At 46.4% G+C, this 21460-nt stretch overlaps 1 protein-coding gene and 2 long non-coding RNA genes across 3 annotated transcripts in view; 2 read left to right on the top strand and 1 right to left on the bottom strand.

Annotated features, from left to right (window-relative positions):
• The window catches only part of LOC140421804 (uncharacterized), a 314633-nt gene that overhangs the window by 97741 nt on the left and 195432 nt on the right, over positions 1-21460 (top strand). The window lies entirely within an intron of this gene.
• On the bottom strand, positions 3193-10807 carry LOC140419699 (uncharacterized). The gene is made up of 2 exons (XR_011945988.1): positions 10747-10807; positions 3193-10200 (listed from the first exon to the last, which is right to left on the bottom strand). It is a non-coding gene; the product is annotated as an uncharacterized lncRNA (long non-coding RNA).
• Positions 10993-14529, top strand: LOC140419698 (uncharacterized). The gene is made up of 3 exons (XR_011945987.1): positions 10993-11082; positions 13254-13380; positions 14390-14529. It is a non-coding gene; the product is annotated as an uncharacterized lncRNA (long non-coding RNA).

Raw genomic sequence — 21460 nt, 5'->3', positions numbered from 1 at the left:
CACCTTTATTTGAGGCCCTCAGATCAGGTTGCAGCTTTAAGCTTGCCCTTACCCCGCCTGCATGCTGGAAGAGGCTCCTCTTTCCCCTGCAGTTTCAGACAAATCTTTTACTGTTTCTGTCGGGTCTGGTAACCAAAAGACATAACATTCCTGGGGGACACTGTCAGGGGAATGTTACAGTCTTCTTCCCACACCGGGAAATGTCAAACAAATGCCGTTGGGTGCTCTGTAAAAGAGCCCAAAAGTCCATTCCAAGCGGGAGCTACCGAATATGCAACCTAGCTCTGCATAGCCGCACCCGGAAGTCCTCAATTAAACATTCAAACTGGTCTCTGTTACCAAGAAGTCAGGCTGGAGTCTTGCTTGGAATTCTGGGTATTTCTGACAAAAGCCGAAGCAGCCATCCGTGGGACCAGGAGGTGTGAACCAGCTGTGGGACCAGGAGTTGTGGGACCGTGTGAACCAGCTGTGGGACTGGGAGGTGTGGAACCGGGAGCTGTGAACCAGCTGTGGGACCAGGAGCTGTGAACCAGCTGTGGGAGCAGGAGGTGTGAACCAGCTGTGCAACCAGGAGCTGTGAAACAGCTGTGGAACCAGGAGCTGTGAACCAGCTGTGGGAGGAGGTGTGAACCAGCTGTGCGACCGGGAGCTGTGAACCGGCTGTGGAACCAGGAGCTGTGAACCAGCTGTGGGAGGAGGTGTGAACCAGCTGTGGGACCAGGAGCTGTGAACCAGCCGTTAGTCCAGGAGCTGTGAACCAGCTGTGGGACCGGGAGCTGTGAACCAGCTGTGAACCAGCTGTGGGACCAGGAGCTGTGAACCAGCTGTGGGACCAGGAGCTGTGAACCAGCTGTGGAAACAGGAGCTGTGAGACCAGGAGCTGTGAACCAGCTGTGGGACCAGGAGCTGTGGGACCAGAAGCCCAGAGGGCCATTTGGAACCAGGAGTGTTCCCAATTTGTTTTGTTTTTTAAAATAAATTTAGAGTACCCAATTATTTTTTCCAATTAAGGGGCAATTTAGTATGGCTAAATTGCACCTACCCTGCACATTTTTGGGTTGTGGGGACGAAACCCACATAAGGACGGGGAGAATGTGCAAACTCCACACGAACTTTGACCCAGAGCTGGGATCGAACCTGGGACCTCAGCGCCGTCAAGCAGCAATGCTAACCCACTGCACCATCGTGCAGCCCGTAATGTGTTCCTAATGTTTAAATCGCTCAGTAAGAAGACAGTGAAGCCCACACTTGGACTGAGGAATCTACAATTTCTGGTCTTGAAGATTGAGGTTTGTTTAGTGGAAAGATAATGGAAGGACCCCCATAAAACCCGGGTTCAATTCCGGCCTCGGGTGTGTAAAGTTTGCACTCTCTCTCCGTGTGTGCGTGAGTTTCCTTTGGGTGCTCCGGTTTCCTCCCACAGTCCAAAGAAGTGCAGGTTAGGTGCATTGGCCATGCTAAATTGCCCTTAATGTCCAAAAGGTTAGGTAGGGTTATGAGGATAGGGTGGAGGTATGGGCTTAGGTAGGGTGCTCTTTCCAAGGGCCTGCAGGCTCTATGGGCTGAATGGGTCCTTCTGCACAGTAGGGATTCTATTCTGTGATCCTGTTCTATTCTATGCCCTGAGGTGGTGAAAGGTGCTATTTAAATGCAAGTTTCTTTGTAAATCGACACGCATCTCTCCTTACAGGCAGATCATTGAGTAGGAGCTTGAGCTAGCACATGCCAGCTGACAGTCAAGGGCAGGAACTCCCAGTGTGGACTGAAGCTGCTTCCCTTCACAGGCCACTGAATACATTGTGGAAACTGACCATTTAAAGAGGGTGTCTTGACTCGCTGGTCTGAGCACACATCCCTGTTCCTGTTGTGTAATGCTGGCTGAATATAGATATCACGTCTGGGCCATGTACTGAAAGTACCTCTATCATTGAAGATGGACAAATATTATGTTTTCTCCCTGTTATTCTGTTCGTAACTAATTTATCTCACAAACTAAGACAGATTTCACTGAAACTTGCTGCACTGGTCAGGTATAACCCATTTTGGCCCAGATTGGGAGCCTGGAATTTTTTAATAGGATCCGTTCACATTGAGTCAGGTGAATTGACCTTTTTTTTAGATAATTGTGGTTTGTTTTATATTGAATGTTGATTGTTTTAGAATGTTGCGAACTATGTTTGTTTATCACAGCTGTCGATATGGGGGCAGAGTTTTCGGAGCAGGTTGTTGGCTGTGAATTAGCCTGAAGTCTGCTCAGTGAGATGGACACTGTTAACAAATACATTAACTCTATTAGCTTTGTAGTTGCAGAGCATGTTTTCATCCCTGTTTATTTGTCTGTCATACAATCTCACTGAAGTGATGCACAAATAGCTTACAGCTCAAGGATGAAATGATTAGATTTGGCGAACATACGGTCCTGATCTTCTTTTATATTCATACACAGCACCTGGTCCTCTGCACACAAAAGGAATTTGGTCAGGCAGTGCATTTTTCAATTAAACAAAAGCTTGGGGGACAATTCTTCCCTAATGCATTCCCCATGAAAATGACTTGACCAATGAGTCCACTGCCGTTTTTATATTTAAACAAAGCTTTGGAGAACAGTTCCCTGTATTTGCCAATGGTGGTGCTTCACTCAATTGGGAGTCTACATGCCAACCAATTTGCACCTTATTCCTCACAGAATGAATTATTGTTTCCTTTGAAATTTGGTATTCTCGCATCTATCCTGATGAGTACAAGATGAAAAGCTTCGACAACATGTGCATTTCTTTCAGCAATACTTCTCCAATTCAACAACTCTGAGATACATGTGCTCCACTAATTCCGCCCTCTTCAACTGACTTTCTGTTTAAGAGCCTGCCAACCCGTCTCACCCATTTTCACTAAATGCATAAATCTGACCATGAAAAGTCCACCAAAACTAAATATATATTAATTTCCTGAATTAAATGTATGAATTTATTTGATTATAAATCAATGGAGAAAGACTGTTCAGAGTACGGCCAACTCTCGGAACGACAGGACACCTGTAGTGATAGAAAAAGACTATTTACTGTGTAACAGATACCGGACCAGACCCTAATTTATGTCAGGAAACCAGAGGACACCCCAAGAATTTCTCAGTTTGTAAAACTGTGAGGAAAGGATACTTCACCAAAGGAGTGATTACACTGACTAACAGCGATCTTTTATATTGAAACAAACTTTATTCGTGACACAGTACCAACTACACTGACATCGCAGAAAATAATTTACAATTAACAGTTGAACAATTTGTAATTACTACCTTAGATCTTCTTATTCGCCAACTAAGCAAAGCCCATGACAGGTGAAAAGCCACTTGTAAATAAAGTGAGCAAACACAGGGATAATTGCTGTCCTCTGTGTCGAGAGTTGCTTTCAGCAAAGGCGCGAGATCCCTTCAGGCACAACCTGCAAGTCCTTCTGTCTTTGGCAGACTTAAAACTAAACTGCTTGGCTCCAACCATTAATTACATCATCTCTCCCCCACTAACTGACTTATGACCATCTTACTGAGGCTAAACACCCTCAATTAGCTCAACCCCAGGGAATCTTCTTTCTACAAACAAAATTACATTTGCCCTGTATAGGCAGACAATTAAATGGTTGGAATCAATGATTCTCCCATTTATACAACATTCTAATCGCATCTTTTGCAGACACGCCTGCCTGTAAAACCAGGATTTAAAAAATATTACTAACTGCAACAGATATATTATCAGGGCCAAGTGGAAATTGGCATAGATATGAGAAAATTAGGGAAGTAAACACGTGGCTAAAGGAGTGGTGTGGGAATGAGGGGTTCCATTTCATGGCCAATATAGTTACAAAAACAAGTGGCAGGGCAGAGATGAAAAGAAATAGTCAGGAACCAACTTCAGGAACTGTAGCTTAATGGCAAAACTACAAGAAGTATACTGGTTAAACCAGAAGAGAAAAATAATAAACAAATAAAGCATCAGTGCTGAGGGACAGGTTGGGGGTTATAGCCCAAGTCAGAGTTCATAAACTAGGAATAAACTAGATGAGCTGAAGGCGCAAATGCAAATAGACCATAAGACCTAAAGACATCAGAGCAGAATTAGGCCATTCAGCCCATCGGGTCTGCTCCGCCATTCAATCATGGCTGATATGATTCTCATCCCCATTCTCCTGCCTTCTCTCCATAACCCTGATCCTCTTACTATTCAAGAACCTATCTTTTTTTAAATTTTAGAGTACCCAATTATTTTATTTCCATTTAAGGGGCATTTTAGCGTGGCCAATCCACCGAATGAGCACATCTTTGGGTTGTGGGGATGAAACCCACGCAGACAGGGAGAATGTGCAAACTGCACACGGACAGTGACCCTGGGCCGGGATTCGAACCTAGGTCCTCAGCGCCCCAGTCCCAGTGCTAACTACTGCGCCCCATGCCGCCCCCACAAGAACCTATCTAACTCTGTCTTTTTTAAAATAAAATTTAGAGTACCCAATTCATTTTTTTACAATTAAAGGGTAATTTAGCGTGGCCAATCCACCTACCCTGCACATCTTTGGGTTGTGGCGGTGAAACCCACTCAGACACGGTGAGAATGTGCAAACTCCACACGGACAGTGACCCAGAGCCGGGATTGAACCTGGGACCTCGGTGCCGTGAGGCAGCAATGCTAACCATTGCGCCACCGTGCTGCCCAGTTCAAACTCTGTCTTAAAGACACTCAGTGATTTGTCTCCACAGCAGTAGCTATTATGGAGACATGGCTGCCGGATGGTCGGGACTGGGAACTAAATATACCTGGTGATAAAGTTTACAGGAGGGACAGGGAAGATGGCCAAGGGAGTGGAGTAGCCTTAGAAATCCTATCACCTCAGCACGGTGGTGCAGTGGTTACCAATGCTGCCTTACGGCGCTGACGTCCCAGGTTCGATCCCAGCCCTGGGTCACTGTCCGTTTGGAGTTTGCACATTCGCCCCGTGTTTGCGTGGGTTTCATCCCCACAACCCAAAAGATGTGCAGGGTAGGTGGATTGGCCATGCTAAATTGCCCCTTAATTGGAAAAAATTAATTGGGTTCTCATAATTTATTTAAAAAAAAGAAATACTACCACCTCAATGATGAGGGAGGATAGAATGAGGGGAAAATAGCAAGTGGAACCGAGGAACAGAAAAAGTTTAAAACTGTAATGGGTGTTGTGTATCACCCCCTGGTGGCAGTTCTGAGGTGTTGGATTATATAAATGCAGAAATTAGGCATGTTTGTAACAAAGGCAGAGTCGTATTAATGGGGGATTTTAACTGACACATAGATTGGGAGAGGCAGACGAGCACCTGTCAGAAAGGTAGTGAATCTCTGGAATGTGTCCGGGATGGTTCACTGCAGCAATATGTTCCAGATGTAACAAGGGGGCAGGAAATATTAGATTTAGTTCTGAGTAATGAACCAAATTTAAGTAGGAGCCTAACTGTGCGTGAGCACTTATCAAACAGTGATCATACCATGATTGAATTCAATGTTGCATTTGAAAGTGAAAAGCATGATTAAGATACTAGAATTTTAAACTTGGGTAAGGCTGACTTTAACGGAATGAGACAGAGACCGTCCACGGTAAATTGGGAACATCTGTTTAACAACTGAAGATCAGTGGAAAATATTTAAAGAAACATTTCATGAGATATAGAGTGAGTATATATCCCTCAGAAGAAAAGGCTCCACTTCACACAAAAAAAAATAGTTCTAGACAACTAAAGAGGTTAGGGGCAGCATAAAACTAAAAGTGAGAGCGTACAAAAATGCACAACATGATGCAAAACAAGCACAGATCCGGACAAATGGAATAGATACAAAGACCAGTAAAGCAGCTTATAAGAGCTACTAAATGGGATTATGAAAGGAAATTTGGAAGGTACATCAAAATCAATAAGAAGAAATGTTACATTAGATAAAGGGAAAGCTGGTGGACAAGAGCAATGTAGGTGCAATAAAAGCTGAAAATGGAGAGATTGTCAGTGATAATGGGGAAATGACAGACATGGTGAACAATTACTTTGCCTCAGTGTTTACAGTCGAAAAGAACGATAACTTGCCAGAAGTCCCGAAAAAATTAATAGTCAATAGAGGACAGGGACTGAATACAATTAACATAAGAATAGCATCAGTAATTAGGAAATTAATGGCACTAAAGAGTGACAAATCACCAGGACCAGACAGGATCCATCCAAGGGTGTTAAAGGAAGTAGGGAGGCACATTGTAGATGCCCGAACTATAATCTTCCAGAGTTCCCCAGATTCAGGAGTAGTCTCCCTGGATTGGAAAATGTGCACATTTCACTCCACTTTTTAAGAAGAGTGAAAGGGGGAAACCAGGGAATTACAGACCAGTTAGCCTAACATCTGTGGTGGGGGAATTTCAGATTCTATATCGGGGAGAGGGTAACTGAACAGCTCGAAGGATTTTGATCGATCAGGGAGAGCCAGCATGGATTGGTGAAGGGAAGGTTATACCTGACAAACCTCAATGAATATTTTGAAGAGGTGACTGATCTACTGGACAGGAGAATGTCTATTGATGTTATTTACATGGACTTCCAGAAGCATTTGACCAAGTCCCACAGAAGAGTTTGTTAACTGAAGTGAAAGCCCATGGAGTTGAGGGGAAATTATTAATTTGGTTAGGAATTGGTTGAGTGGCAGGCGACAGAGTGGGGATAATAGGACGTACTCTAATTGTCAGGATGTGACGAGTGGTGTATCACAGGGACTGTGTTGGGACCTCAATTAGTCACATTATTCATGAACGACTTGGATGATGGCATAGAAAGTCATATATCCAAATCTGCAGATGATACAAAGTTAGGTGGCATTGTAGACAGTCTAGATGATAGCATAAAATTGCAAGAAGATATTGACAGACTAGGATGGGGAAAATTGTGGCAGATGGAATTCAATGTTAGCAAGAGTGAGGTTATCCATTTTGAACCAAAAAGGACAGAATCTTAGGATCCCGACAGTGCAGAAGGAAGCCATTCAGTCCATCGAGTCTGCACCGTCCCCACTCCCCTGCCCTGTCCCAATAACTCCTTAACCTAACCTACACATCTTGGCACATCGAGTCTGCACCAAACCTCCTAAAAGCAGCCCACCCAGGTCCACTCCCCCGCCCTATTCCCATAACCATACCTAACCGTTGGACAGGAAGGGGTAATTTAGAATGCCAAATCCACCTAACTTGTACATCTGCCGACTGGTAGGAAACCGGAGCACCCGGAGGAAACCCACGCAGACATGTGGCGAGCATACAAACTCCACACAATCTGTCACCCAAGGTCGGAATCGAACCTGGGTCCCTGTGAGGCAGTAGTGCTAACCACTGTGCCGCCCCAAGCAGGGTACTTTCTAAATGGGAAGAGGGTGAGTACAGGAAATGTCCAAAGGGACTTCCGGGTTCAGGTGCACAGTCTCTGAAATACCTCGAACAAATGCAGAAAATAATCAAGAAGGCTAACGGAATGCTATCATTTATATCTAAAGGATTATATCATAACGATACAGAGGTTATGCTGCAGCTATACAATACCCTGGCTAAAAACCATGGTTAGACCCCACTTGGAGTCACGATGAGCAGTTCTGGGCCTCACACTTCAGGGAGGATATATTGGCCGTGGAGGGAGTGCAACAGAGATTTACAAAAATGATACCTGGACTATAAGGGTTAAGATGCAAGGAGAGATTACACAAATTAGACCTGTTTTCACTGGAATTTAGAAGGTTAAAGGGTGATCTGATCGAATTCTCCAAGATAGTAACAGGAAAGGACAATGAACATAAGAACATAAGAACTAGGAGCAGGAGTAGGCCATCTGGCCCCTCGAGCCTGCTCCACCATTCAATGAGATCATGGCTGATCTTTTGTGGACTCAGCTCCACTTTCCGGCCCGAACACCATAACCCTTAATCCCTTTATTCTTCAAAAAACTATCTATCTTTATCTTAAAAACATTTCATGAAGGAGCCTCTACTGCTTCACTGGGCAAGGAATTCCATAGATTCACAACCCTTTGGGTGAAGAAGTTCCTCCTAAACTCAGTCCTAAATCTACTTCCCCTTATTTTGAGGCTATGCCCCCTAGTTCTGCTTTCACCCGCCAGTGGAAACAACCTGCCCGCATCTATCCTATCTATTCCCTTCATAATCTTATATGTTTCTATAAGATCCCCCCCTCATCCTTCTAAATTCCAACGAGTACAGTCCCAGTCTACTCAACCTCTCCTCGTAATCCAACCCCTTCAGCTCTGGGATTAACCTAGTGAATCTCCTCTGCACACCCTCCAGTGCCAGTACGTCCTTTCTCAAGTAAGGAGACCAAAACTGAACACAATTCTCCAGGTGTGGCCTCATACCTTATACAATTGCAGCATAACCTCCCTAGTCTTAAACTCCATCCCTCTAGCAGTGAAGGACAAAATTCCATTTGCCTTCTTAATCACCTGTTGCACCTGAAAACCAACTTTCTGCGACTCATGCACTAGCACACCCAGGTCTCTCTGCACAGCAGCATGTTTTAATATTTTATCATTTAAATAATAATCCCTTTTGACAATGTTGACAAAGATAAATTATTTTCATTGATTGCAGACTCTAAAACTCGCGGCATAGTCTGAAAATTAGTGCCAGATCATTCAGAAGAGATGTCCAGAAGCACTTCTTCATGAAAAGGATGGGAGAGGTTTGGAACTCTCCCACACACTGCAGTTGAAGCTAGAACAGTTGTTCATTTTAAATCGGAGATAGATAGATTTGTGTTAAGCAAAGATATTCAGGGACATGGGCCAAAGGCAGGTGTATGGAGTTAGGCCACAGATCAGCAATGATCTCATTGAATGGCGGGAAAGGCTTGAGGGGCTGAATGGCCTACTCCGGTTCCTATGTTCCTACAATACAATATATTTAATATAATAAACATTCATCTCAACTGTCCAAGATAAAATTAATACATTACATCTGCTTCTGTGAATCATTTCAGTGGAAATGTGCCCTCACTCAGAGATTCAGTCCACTGGAATGAAAATTCAGACACCAGCCAGTGCTACAGAAACAAACTCTCCAATTCTCCCACGTTAACAACTGTCAGAATGAACATGGGTCAGTTGTGGATGTGATTAACAGCAGCAACAACAGCAGAATCCAACCCCTGTAATGACTTGTGAACTCGCTGGTGTATCTGAAGGTGGGCTGTACGTCTAAATCCTTTCCCACACACGGAGCAGATAAAGGGCTTCTCATCAGTGTGAAGTCGCTGGTGTGTTAGCAAGTTGGATGAATTGGTAAATCCCTTCCCACACACAGAGCAGGTGAATGGTCTCTCCCCGGTGTGAACTCGCTGGTGTTTTTGAAGGTTAGATAACTGAATGAATCCCTTCCCACACAAGGAGCAGGTGAATGGCTTCTCCCCAGTGTGAACTCGCCAGTGTCTGACTAGGCTGGATGGATCTCCAAATCCCTTCCCACACACAGTGCAGGTGAATGGTCTCTCCCCAGAGTGAACTCGCTGGTGTCTCTGCAGGCTGGATAACTGAGTGAATCCCTTCCCACAGTCAGAACAGGTGAATGGCCTCTCCCCAGTGTGAACACGCAAGTGTGCAAGCAGGCTGGATGAGTCAACGAATCGCTTCCCACACATGGAGCAAGTGAATGGTCTCTCCCCAGTGTGAACTTGCTGGTGTCTCTGCAGGTTGTATTGACATCCGAATGCCTTCAAACACATGGAGCAGGTAAACGGTTTCTCCCCAGTGTGAACTTGCTGGTGTTTGCTTAGGCCGGGTGAAGTAGTAAATCCTTTCCCACACTCGGAGCAGATGAACGGTGTCACCGCGCTGTGAACTCGCTGGTGTGTCCGCAGGTTGGATGAAGTTTTAAATCCCTTCTCGCACTGAGAGCAGATGAACGGTCTCTCCCCGGTGTGAGTGCGTCGATGAGTTTCCAGCCGAGATGGGAAAGTGAATCCCTTCCCACAATCCCCACATTTCCACGGTTTCCCCATGGTGCGGGTGTCCGTGACTCGATGCTTTTCCAGTCACACTGATGGTAAAATGGCCGATGGTTTTCCCCGTCCTAACAAATCGAGTGACTCTGTCAGATCTTGACGTGAAGTTTGGTTTGAGATTTCTTGCAGTAAATCCTCCCCTTTTAATATCCTGTTGAAGGAGTTTATAAATGTCATCACTCAGCACAGCTCAGAAATTTAGAACAGACAATTCTAGTTGCTGTGGAACATGCTTTCTCATTCCCCCAGACCTCAAAATTTCCATCCTCTGCTCCCTTCCTACACCCCCCCCCCCCCATACACACACTCCCTCCATTCTCACTCTGCTACATCGAAGATACACCCTCCCAATTCCCCTGAAGGTGCTAACTCATGCTGACCGACAGATCTGCACAGCATTTCCTGTTCTTGAAGGAGAGATCTTAAGAACCTCAGGAGTAGGCCATTCGGCCCATCAATCCTGCTCTTCTATTTAATAAAATCATGGCTGATCGGATTGTGACCCTAATCTTTATTTTTTTTCCTGTCGCCCATAACCCTTGACTCCCTTTTGGATCTAATTGAGCCTTGAATATATTTAATGATGCAGCCTCCACTTCTGACTGGGAATTTCCTTCCTTGCCAGAGATCAGAGTCCTCATTGATTTGAACCCCGCAGCTGCAAACCAGATCCACAAAGTGTTTCCAAATCACCCACCGCCTGACGCTGACTCCGCTTCTCCGGGCTCCCTTTCGCCAAAGGCCTCGACTCCGCGCATGCGCAATAATGTTCAGTCCTGGCAGCTGCACTACGCATGCTCCAGCTCCCTGGAAATGATTGACGGCGGTCCTGGACCAATAGAAAGAGGGGGCGGAGCTGGAGGACCGAGTGGGCGAGGCTGGTCCGCCAACTAATCGGAGTGAATGAGGGGCGGGGCTGCGCTGTCACCGAGACATGCGCAGTGAGGGTAATGGCGGTGGAGAGACGGTTGTGTCTCGGGTCCGCGGTCGGTCCGAGGGAGTTGGCGGTGCGCCGGGAGGGCAGGGCTGCCAGGTTGGTGGAGAGGCTTCAGAACATGGTTTTCAAGCTGAAACCATGAGAAATAACTTCTCCGTCCCCATATTTGCACCGAACTGGGCCACAACTTCTCGTGGTAGGCCTTGGTTGACGCCATCTTTCTGCTAGGGTGGAGATGGCGGCGCTGGGCCGGGGTGGGCGCAGGGAGAAGCCTCACAAAACCCGGGTAAAGTCCAACAGGTTTATTGGAAATCACAAGCTTTCTGAGCGCTGCTCCTTCGTCAGATGAAGGGGAGGCAGGTTCACAGGCACAGCATATATAGGCAGAGACACAATTGCAAGATAATTACAGCAGGAATGTGAGTCTCTACAGGAACAGACAGTGAGTGGAGTGAGGGATAATCACAGGTAATCGAGGTGTGAATTGTCTCAAACCAGGACAGTGAGTAGGATTCTATAAACCCGGGCACTATGTAGGGGTTACATTTAATGTGATATGAACCCGAGATCCCGGTTCAGGCCGGCCTCATGCAAGCAGAGTTTGACGACCAGTTTCTGCTCGGCAATTCTGGGCTGTCGTGTGTTTTGAAGGCCGCCTTGGAAAATATTTACCCAAAGACCGGAGGCGAATCTTCCTGGGGGGCAAGATGCAGCAAAGTGCATGTCTGGCCGCCATCTTTGTAAGGGGCAACATTTTGAATGACGGAGGAGGTTGTTCCCCATTGTTCAGAATGGAGACAACCTGTCCATCAAACTGCATCAGCATTTGATCTGGGGAATTTGACCATCCATTTCCCTGGTTTGCAGGGACCCAGATGATAAGGCAGCACGGTAGCACAAGTGGATAGCAGTGTGGCTTCACAGCGCCAGGGTCTCAGGTTTGATTCCCTGCTGGAGTCTGTCGTTCTCCCCATTTCTGTGTGGGTTTCCTCCCACAGTCCAATGACATGCAGGTTGGGTGGATTGGCCATGATAAATTGCTGTTAGTGACCAAAAAGGTTAGGAGGGACTATTGGGTTATGGGGATAGGGTGGAAGTGAGGGCTTAAATGGGTCGGTGCAGATTTGATGGGCCGAATGGCCTCCTGCACTCTATGTTCTTATGTTCTATGCTATGTAGAAAAGTAAAGGAAAAGAAGTGAATTCTGCTCTCTGGATCTCTCTCCCTCCTGGGACATCGTGCCCCACGTCTCCAAAGACCTGCGGGTCTGTTCTTTACTCTTGAGTCTGAATCCATCTTGATCCGCTTCACCCCTGCTCTCCCTGATCACCTCTCCACCATAGGCCTCTGATAATGAATGTGTTTTAACATATTTTAAATATATTTAGCATGGTTGCCATTGATCAGAAACTGAACTGGACTAGCCTCATTAATACTGTGGCTACCAGGGCAGGTCAAAGGCTATGAATCCTACGGTGAGTAACTCGCCACCGCACCTGCTCACTCCATCCCCCACCCCCCCGTGCAAAGCCTGTCCATCATCTACAAGGCACAAGTCAGGACTGTAATGGAATACTCTCCACGTCTGGATGAGTGCAGCTCCAACAACACTCAAGAAGCTCAACACCATCCAGGACACAGCAGCCTGCTTGATTGCCCCCCTTCCACAAACATTGAAATCCTCCACCACCGACTAACAGTGGCAGCCGTGTGTACCACCTACCATCTACAAGATGCACTGCAGTAACTCACCAAGGTTTCTTACGACCCATGATCACTACCATCTAGAAGGCCAAGAGCAGCAGATACCTGGGAACCCCACCACCTGGAGGTGTCACTCCAAGTCACTCACCACCCTGACATGGAAATATATTGCCGCTCCTTCGCTGGGGCGACATCCTGGAACTCCTTCTCTGACAGCATTGTGGATGTACCTGGACCCCAAGGACTGCAGCAGTTCAAGAAGGCAACTCCACCACCGTCTGAAGGGCATCTAAGGATTAACAATAAAGGCTGGCCTAACCAGCATCCTGTAAATTAATTTTTAAAAATGAAGTTTCCATCACTGCTCATCCCCCGACCATCTCACTGATCTTTCAGACTCAGGAATTGTTTTTTCTGTGGCATAATGCATTTCACTTCCCCTTCTGATCTATATTCACCATCAAATTGACCACCATTTTTATTCCCTGGAGTTCATTCTGCACAAAGTGAAAATGTGAAATCTGTTTCCCTCTCCACAGATACATTTCCTCTTTTTATTTTAGGTTTCCAGCAGCTGCAGTATTTTGATCTTTTATTTGCAAGCGTTGCTCATGGAAACACCGAGAAACCGATTAAGAGCCAGCTTGTAACGGTGGGTCTGGAGGCAGAATCTGGTCCGTGGCCTCCAGTGTAAGTCTTTTTGCATTGAGTGCCTTGATTAGGGCAGCACGGTAGCATAGTGGTTAGCACAGTTGCTTCACAGTTCCAGGGTCCCAGGTTTGATTCTCGGCTGGGTCGCTGTGTGCGGAGTCTGCACGTTCTCCCCGTGTCTGAGTGGGTTTCCTCCCACAGTCCAAAGATGTGCGGGTTAGGCGGATTGGCCATGCTAAATTACCCTTACTCTCCGAAAAATGTTAAGTGGGGGTTAAGGGGATAGGGTAGATACATGGGCTTTGGTAGGGTGCTCTTTGTAAGGGCCGGTGCAGACTCGATGGGCCAAATGGCCTCCTTCGGCACTGTAAATTCTATGATTCTATGATTACAATACAGACGGAGGCCATTCATCCTGTCTTGCCTGTGCTGGCTCTCGGATAGAGCAAATTAGCTTCTTCCACTTCCCTGCCCTTTCACTAACAAGAGAAAGACAAGAGCAGGAAGGAGATTACACAGCGAGAGAGACAAGAGCACTGAGGTGGAAATAAACGGTCTTGGTTATGATGCAATTATGTGGTTGGAAGCCCATATTTAGGTGAAAGATGACACTGGGGTTGTGAACCGTCTGATTCAGACAGTTCCCAGGGAGAGGGATGGAGCCACTGGTGAGGGAGTGGAATTTATAGCTGGGACTGAAGACAAGGCTTCAGTCTTGTCAATATTTAAATTGAGAGAGAAAGTTTCTGCTTATCCAGTACTAGATGTCTGACTGGTCAGGACGGTGTGTTACTTGGAGGGGAACCAGAAGATGAAGATGTTCAATATGGAAGATTATTATTATGATTTTTTAAAAAATTATTATGAATTTTTACCTGCTATCCTAGTCCTTTTGGGTGGTACAGGTTGAGGGTTGGCAGACTTCTGTCGAGTTGTAGATATATAAACTCCATCTCCTTCACTCCTACTGCTCCACATCGCTCTCTCGCTTTGTGTTTTTGTGGGTTCTCTCTCACTCCCTTTTTTCTGTTTTAAATCAATTTCACAGGACATTGGAAAAGGAAGATGTTCAGTCGGGAAACTGAAACCAAACATCACATCAGGATCTGACAGTCGCCCAATATATCATCACCGGAATATCGTCAGATTTTGAACATGGAAGAGAAAAGCACCATTCACAGTGAGGAGAAACCGTTCATGTGTTCTGTGTGTGGACGAGGATTCAGACAATCAGCTGACCTGTTAAAACATCAGCGCAGTCACACTGGGGAGAGACCGTTCACCTGCCCTCAGTGTGGGAAGGGATTCATTCAGTCATCCAACCTGCTGAGACACCAGCAAATTCACACTGGGGAGAGACCTTTTAAATGCCCAGACTGTGGGAAGTGCTATAAAAGTTCTGGGGATCTGAAGTCCCATCAACGTGTTCACACTGACGAAAGACCGTTCAAATGCTCTCACTGTGGGTCTGGGTTCAGACGATCATTTAACCTCATTCAACACCAGCGAGTTCACACCGGAGAGAGGCCATTCACCTGCTCTAACTGTATGAAAGGATTTATTACCCCATCCCAACTGCGGACACACCAACGCATTCACACTGGGGAGAGGCCATTCACTTGCTCCAAGTGTGGGAAGGGGTTCACTTGTGCATCAGCTATGCTGGTTCACCAGCGAATTCACACTAGAGAGAAGCCATTCACCTGCCCTCAGTGTGGGAAAGGATTCACTCAGTCATCCAACTTGCTGAGACACCAGCGGATTCACATTGAAGAGAGACCGTTAAATGCCCGGACTGTGAGACGTGCTGTCGAAGCTCCTGGGAACTGAAGTCCCATCAACGTATTCACACTGATGAATGTCCATTCAGCTGCTCTCCCACTGGGACTGGGTTCAAACGATCATCTGACCTCACTGTACATCAGGGCACTCACACTGAGAGAGGCCGCTCACCTGCTGTGAGTGTGGGAAGGGATTCACTTGTTCATCACACTTGCTGACACACCAGAAGGTTCACACTGATGAGACCTTTTAAATGTCCAGATTGTGGGAATTTTTAAATAATCTTTATTGTCACAAGTGGGCTTACATTCACACTGCAATGAAGTTACTGTGAGAAGCCCCTAGTTGCCACATTCCAGCGTCTGTTCGGGTATAATGAGGGAGAATTCAGACTGTCCAAAGTATCTAATGGGACTTGTGGGAGGAAACCCACACAGACATGGGGAGAACGTGCAGACTCCGCACAGACAGTGACCCAAGCCATGAATCGAACCTGGGATCCTGGTGCTGTGAAGCCATAGTGTTAACCACTATGCTACCGTGCTGGAGCCCTGATATCCCACCAACTTGTTCACACTGCTGAGAGATGGTTCAAGTGCTCTCACTGTGACAGTAGGTTTAGGTGTTCATCTGACCTCACTTTACATCACAGTCACACTGCCGAGAGTCCATTCACCTGCTCTGAATGTGGGAAAGGATTCAGTATCGCATCCTGCCTTCAGACACACCAGAGAATTCAGACTGGGCAGAGGCCATTCACTTGCTCTGAATGTGGGAAGAGATTTAGTCCGTCATCCCAACTGCGGATACATCGGTGCATTCACACTGGGGAGAGGCCGTTCTCTTGCCCGGAGTGTGGGAAGGGATTTATTCAGTCATTTCAACTGTGGATACACCAGCGGGTTCACACTGGGGAGAAACCAGTCAGTTGTGTGTGTGGGAAAGGGATTCACTTGTTCATCCTACCTGCTGACGCACCAGCGACTTCACACTGGGGAGAGGCCATTCACCTATTCCAAGTGTAGGAAGGGATTTGCTCACTTGTCCAACCTGGTGAGACATCAGCCAGTTCGCACTGATGATTGACCCATTAAATGCCCAGACTGCGGGAAGTGCTGTAAACTTTCCGAGGAACTTATTTCCCATTGACGTGTTCACTGATGTGAGTGAGTTCAGGTGCTCTCACTGTGGGACTGGATTCTGGCAAACAGCTCGCCTCACCGTTCACATTGCACTCACTCTGGGAAGGGCCATCTCATGCTCCGAGTGTGGGAGGAGAGTCAATTAGACATACACCCTTCTGAGACACCAGTGTATTCATACTGGGGAGAGGCCAACCATCTGCTCTATGTGTGTGTGTAGGGATTCACTCAGTCACACAGTCTGCTGTTGGACAGTCATTCACTTTCTCCATGTGTGGAAATGTCTCAACTGACCTGATGAAAGTTCACACTGGGCTGAGACTGTGCACCTGCTCTGAGTGGGAAGGGATTCACTCAGTCGTTACTCATCAGTAAGTTCACACTGCACAGAGGGTGTCTGTGTGTGCTGTATTAAGGCATATGGATTTCGGCCACAGATCAGCCATCTCATTAAATGGTGGGAAAGGCTTAAGGGACTGAATGGCCTACTCCAGTTCCTATGTTGCTATGTTTCTATTTGTATTGGATTCTGTGAAATTCAGGCAACAATGCCCAAGACAGGGAAAGAGTCTAGATTAGAACCTGAGTTAGTCTGAGCTGCAAACCATCCCTCCAGATCCTTGCCCTTAATGGATTTAATGAAGGCCAAGGCAACGATTGGGTTATTGAAAGACTTGACAAAGTTGTTGGATACCATTTTTCGGGTCACATGACATAATTCACTGCCCACAGCCTTGAGCTGCCTTTGAGCTTCATCGAAGTCTCAACGCTGGTTAAAGAGGTGTGAATTGTCTCAAGCCAGGACAGTTAGTAGGATTTCGCAAGCCCAGGCCAGGCCCTCTTTGATCTGGGGCTACCCCTATCTCTGGATCTGTAAAGACTTAATTACTTGCAAATGCTCGCATTCTAAGCATTGTCTTGCATCTTTGAATTTGTGTATATATCTGTTTCTGGAACATACCTCTTCATTCACCTGAGGAAGGAGCAGCGCTCCAAAAGCTAGTGTTTGAAACAAACCTGTTGGACTTTAACCTGATGTTGTGAGACCTCTTACTATGATCTTATTAAATAGAAGAACAGGATTGATGGGCCGAATGGCTGACTCCTGCTCCTGAGGTTCTTAAGATCTCTCCGTCGAGAACAGGAAATGCTGTGCAGATCTGTCGATCAGCATGAGTTAGCACCTTCAGGAGAATTGGGAGGGTGTCTCTTCGATGCAGCAGAGTGAGAATGGAGGGAGTATATATGGGGGGTGGGGGGGGTGGAGGCTGTGTGTATGGGGGTAGCGAGTGTGTGGGTGGGGTGTAGGGAGGGAGCAGGGGATGGAAATTTAGAGGTTTGGGGGAATGAGAAAGCCAGTTCCACAGCAACTAGAATTGTCGTTCTGACTTTCTGAGCTGTACTGAGTGATGACATTTATAAACTCTTTCAACAGGATATTAAAAGGGGGGAATTTGCTGCAAGAAATCTCAAACCAAACTTCACATCAAGGTCTGACAGAGTCACCAGCAAGTTCACACTGGGGAGAGGCCATTCACCTGTTCTGACTGGGAAGGGATTCACTCAGTTATCCAGCCTGCAGAGACACCAGTGAGTTCACTCTGGGGAGAGACCATTCAACTGCACTGTGTGGGAAGGGATTTGGAGATCCATCCAGCCTAGTCAGCCACTGACGAGTTCACACTGGGGAGAGGCCATTCACCTGCTCCTTGTGTGGGAAGGGATTCGTTCAGTTATTCCAACCTGCAAAAACACCAGCGAGTTCACACTGGGGAGAGACCATTCACCTGCACTGTGTGGGAAGGGATTTGGAGATCCATCCAGCCTAGTCGGCCACTGACGAGTTCACACTGGGGAGAGGCCATTCACCTGCTCCTTGTGTGGGAAGGGATTTACCAATTCATCCAACTTGCTAACACACCAGCGACTTCACACTGATGAGAAGCTGTTTATCTGCTCCGTGTGTGGGAAAGGATTTAGACGTACAGCCCACCTTCAGATACACCAGCGAGTTCACAAGTCATTACAGGGGTTGGATTCTGCTGTTGTTGCTGCTGTTAATCACATCCATAACTGACCCATATTCATTCTGACAGTTGGTAACACGGCAGGGTTGGAGAGTTTGTTTCTGTTGCACTGGCTGGTGTCTGAATTATCATTCCAGTGACAATCTCTGAGTGAGGGCATGTTTCCACTGAAATGATTCACAGAAGCAGATGTAATGTATTAATTTTATCTTGGACAGTTGTGATGAATGTTTATTATATTAAATATATTGTATTGTAGGAACATAGGAACTGGAGTAGGCCATTCAGCCCCTCAGCCTTTCCTGCCATTTAATGAGATCATTGTTGATCTGTGGCCTAACTCCATACACCTGCCTTTGGCCCATGTCCCTGAATATCTTTGCTTAACACAGATGTCCGATTTAAAATGAACAACTGATCCAGCTTCAACTGCGGTGTGTGGGAGAGTTCCAAACCTCTCTCATCCTTTTTATGAAGAAATGGTTCTGAACATGTTTCCTGAACGGTCTGGCCCTAATTTCCAGACTATGCCCCTAGTTTTAGAGTCTGCAATCAATGAAATAGTTTACCTTTATCCACCTTTTCTTCTGTTAATATCTTGGAGAATTCGATCAGATCACTCCTTAACCTTCTAAATTCCAGTGAAAACAGGTCTGATTTGTGTAATTCCTCCTTGCACCTTAACCCTTATAGTCCAGGTATCTTTGTTGTAAGTCTCATGTTGCACTCCCTCCAACGCCAATATATCCTTCCTAAAGCGTGAGGCCCAGAACCACTCACAGTGACTCCAAGTGGGGTCTAACGAGGGATTTTAACCAGGGTATTGTATAGCTGCAGCATAACCTCGGTGTCGTTATGATATAATCCTTTAGATATAAATGCCAGCATTCCATTAGCCTTCTTGATTATTTTCTGCACTTGTTCGTGGCATTTTAGGGATCTGTGCACCTGAACCCCGGAGTCCCTTTGGACATTCACAGTACTTAACCATTTCCCATTTAGAAAGTACCCTGCTCGGGGCGGCACAGTGGTTAGCACTACTGCCTCACAGGCACCCGGGTTCGATTCCGACCTTGGGTGACAGATTGTGTGGAGTTTGTATGCTCGCCCCATGTCTGCGTGGGTTTCCTCCGGGTGCACCGGTTTCCTACCAGTCGGCAGATGTACAAGTTAGGTGGATTTGCCATACTAAATTATCCCTTCCTGTCGAATGGTTAGGTATGGTTATGGGAATAGGGTGGGGGAGTGGACCTGGGTGGGCTGCTTTTAGGAGGTTCGGTGCAGACACGATGTGCCAAGATGTGTAGGTTAGGTTAAGGAGTTATTGGGACAGGGCAGGGGAGTGGGGATGGTGTAGACTCGATGGACTGAATGGCTTCCTTCTGCACTGTCGGGATCCTATGATTCTGTCCTTTTTGGTTCAAAATGGATAACCTCACTCTTGCTAACATTGAATTCCATCTGCCACAATTTTCCCCATCCTAGTCTGTCAATATCTTCTTGCAATTTTATGCTATCATCTAGACTGTCTACAATGCCACCTAACTTTGTATCATCTGCAGATTTGGATATATGACTTTCTATTCCATCCAAGTCGTTCATGAATAATTGAGGTCCCAACACAGTCCCTGTGATACACCACTAGTCACATCCTGCCAATTAGAGTACGTCCTATTATCCCCACTCTGTCTACCTGCCACTCAACCAATTCCGAACCAAGTTAATAATTTTCCCTCAACTCCATGGGCTTTCACTTCAGTTAACAAACTCTTATGTGGGACTTGGTCAAATGCCTCTGGAAAGGGCAGCTCGGTGGCACAGTGGGTTGGCCCTGTTGCCTCACAGCGCCGAGGTCTCAGGTTCGATCCCGGCTCTGGGTCACTGTCCGTGTGGAGTTTGCACATTCTCCCCGTGTTTGCGTGGGTTTCGCCGCCACAACCCAAAGATGTGCAGGATAGTGGGATTGGCCACGCTAAATTGCCCCTTAATTGGAAAAAATGAATAGGGTACTCTAAAATTTATTTTTAAAAAGACAGAGTTTGATAGGTTCTTTTTGTGGTGGTGGGGCGGGTGGCATGCGGTGCAGTGGTTAGCACTGGGACTGCGGCGCTGAGGACCCAGGTTCGAATCCCGGCTCTGGGTTACTGTCCGTGTGGAGTTTGCACAGTCTCCTCGTGTCTGCGGGGTTTCACCCCCACAACCCAAAGATGTGCTGATGAGGTGGATTGGCCACACTAAATTGCCCCTTAATTGGAAAAATAATAATTTGGTACTCTAAAATTAAAAAAAAAAAAGATAGGTTCTTGAATAGTAAGGGAATCAGGGTTATGGGGAGAAGGCAGGAGAATGGGGATGAGAATCATATCAGCCATGATTGAATGGCGGAGCAGACTCGATGGGCTGAATGGCTTAATTCTGCTCCGATGTTAAGTTACAGAGGGACATAGATAAGCTGCAGCGCTGGGCTGAGAGGTGGCAAATGGAGTTTAATGCAGAAAAGTGTGAGGTGATTCATTTTGGAAGGAATAACAGGAAGACAGAGTACTGGGCTAATGGTAAGATTCTTGGCAGTGTGGATGAGCAGAGAGATCTCGGTGTCCATGTACATAGATCCCTGAAAGTTGCCACCCAGGTTGAGAGAGTTGTTAAGAAGGTGTATGGTGTGTTAGCTTTTATTGGTAGAGGGATTGAGTTTCGGTGCCATGAGGTCATGTTGCAGCTGTACAAAACTGGTGCGGCTGCATTTGGAATATTGCATGCAATTCTGGTCGCTGCATTATAGGAAGGATGTGGAAGCATTGGAATGGGTGCAGAGGAGATTTACCAGAATGTTGCCTGGTATGGAGAGAAGATCTTATGAGGAAAGGCTGAGGGACTTGAGGCTGTTTTCATTAGAGAGAAGAAGGTTAAGAGGTGACTTAATTGAGGCATACAAGATGATCAGAGGATTGGATAGGGTGGACAGTGAGAGCCTTTTTCCTCGGATGGTGATGTCTAGCACGAGGGGCATAGCTTTAAATTGAGGGGAGATTGATATAGGACAGATGTCAGAGGTAGGTTCTTTACTCAGAGAGTAGTAAGGGCGTGGAATGCCCTGCCTGCAACAGTAGTGGACTCGCCAACACTAAGGGCATTCAAATGGTCATTGGATAGACATATGGACGATAA

The sequence above is a fragment of the Scyliorhinus torazame genome, chromosome 5, assembly GCF_047496885.1.
Source record: "Scyliorhinus torazame isolate Kashiwa2021f chromosome 5, sScyTor2.1, whole genome shotgun sequence".
NCBI lineage: Eukaryota > Metazoa > Chordata > Chondrichthyes > Carcharhiniformes > Scyliorhinidae > Scyliorhinus > Scyliorhinus torazame.
This window is presented reverse-complemented; position numbering and strand designations above follow the sequence as displayed.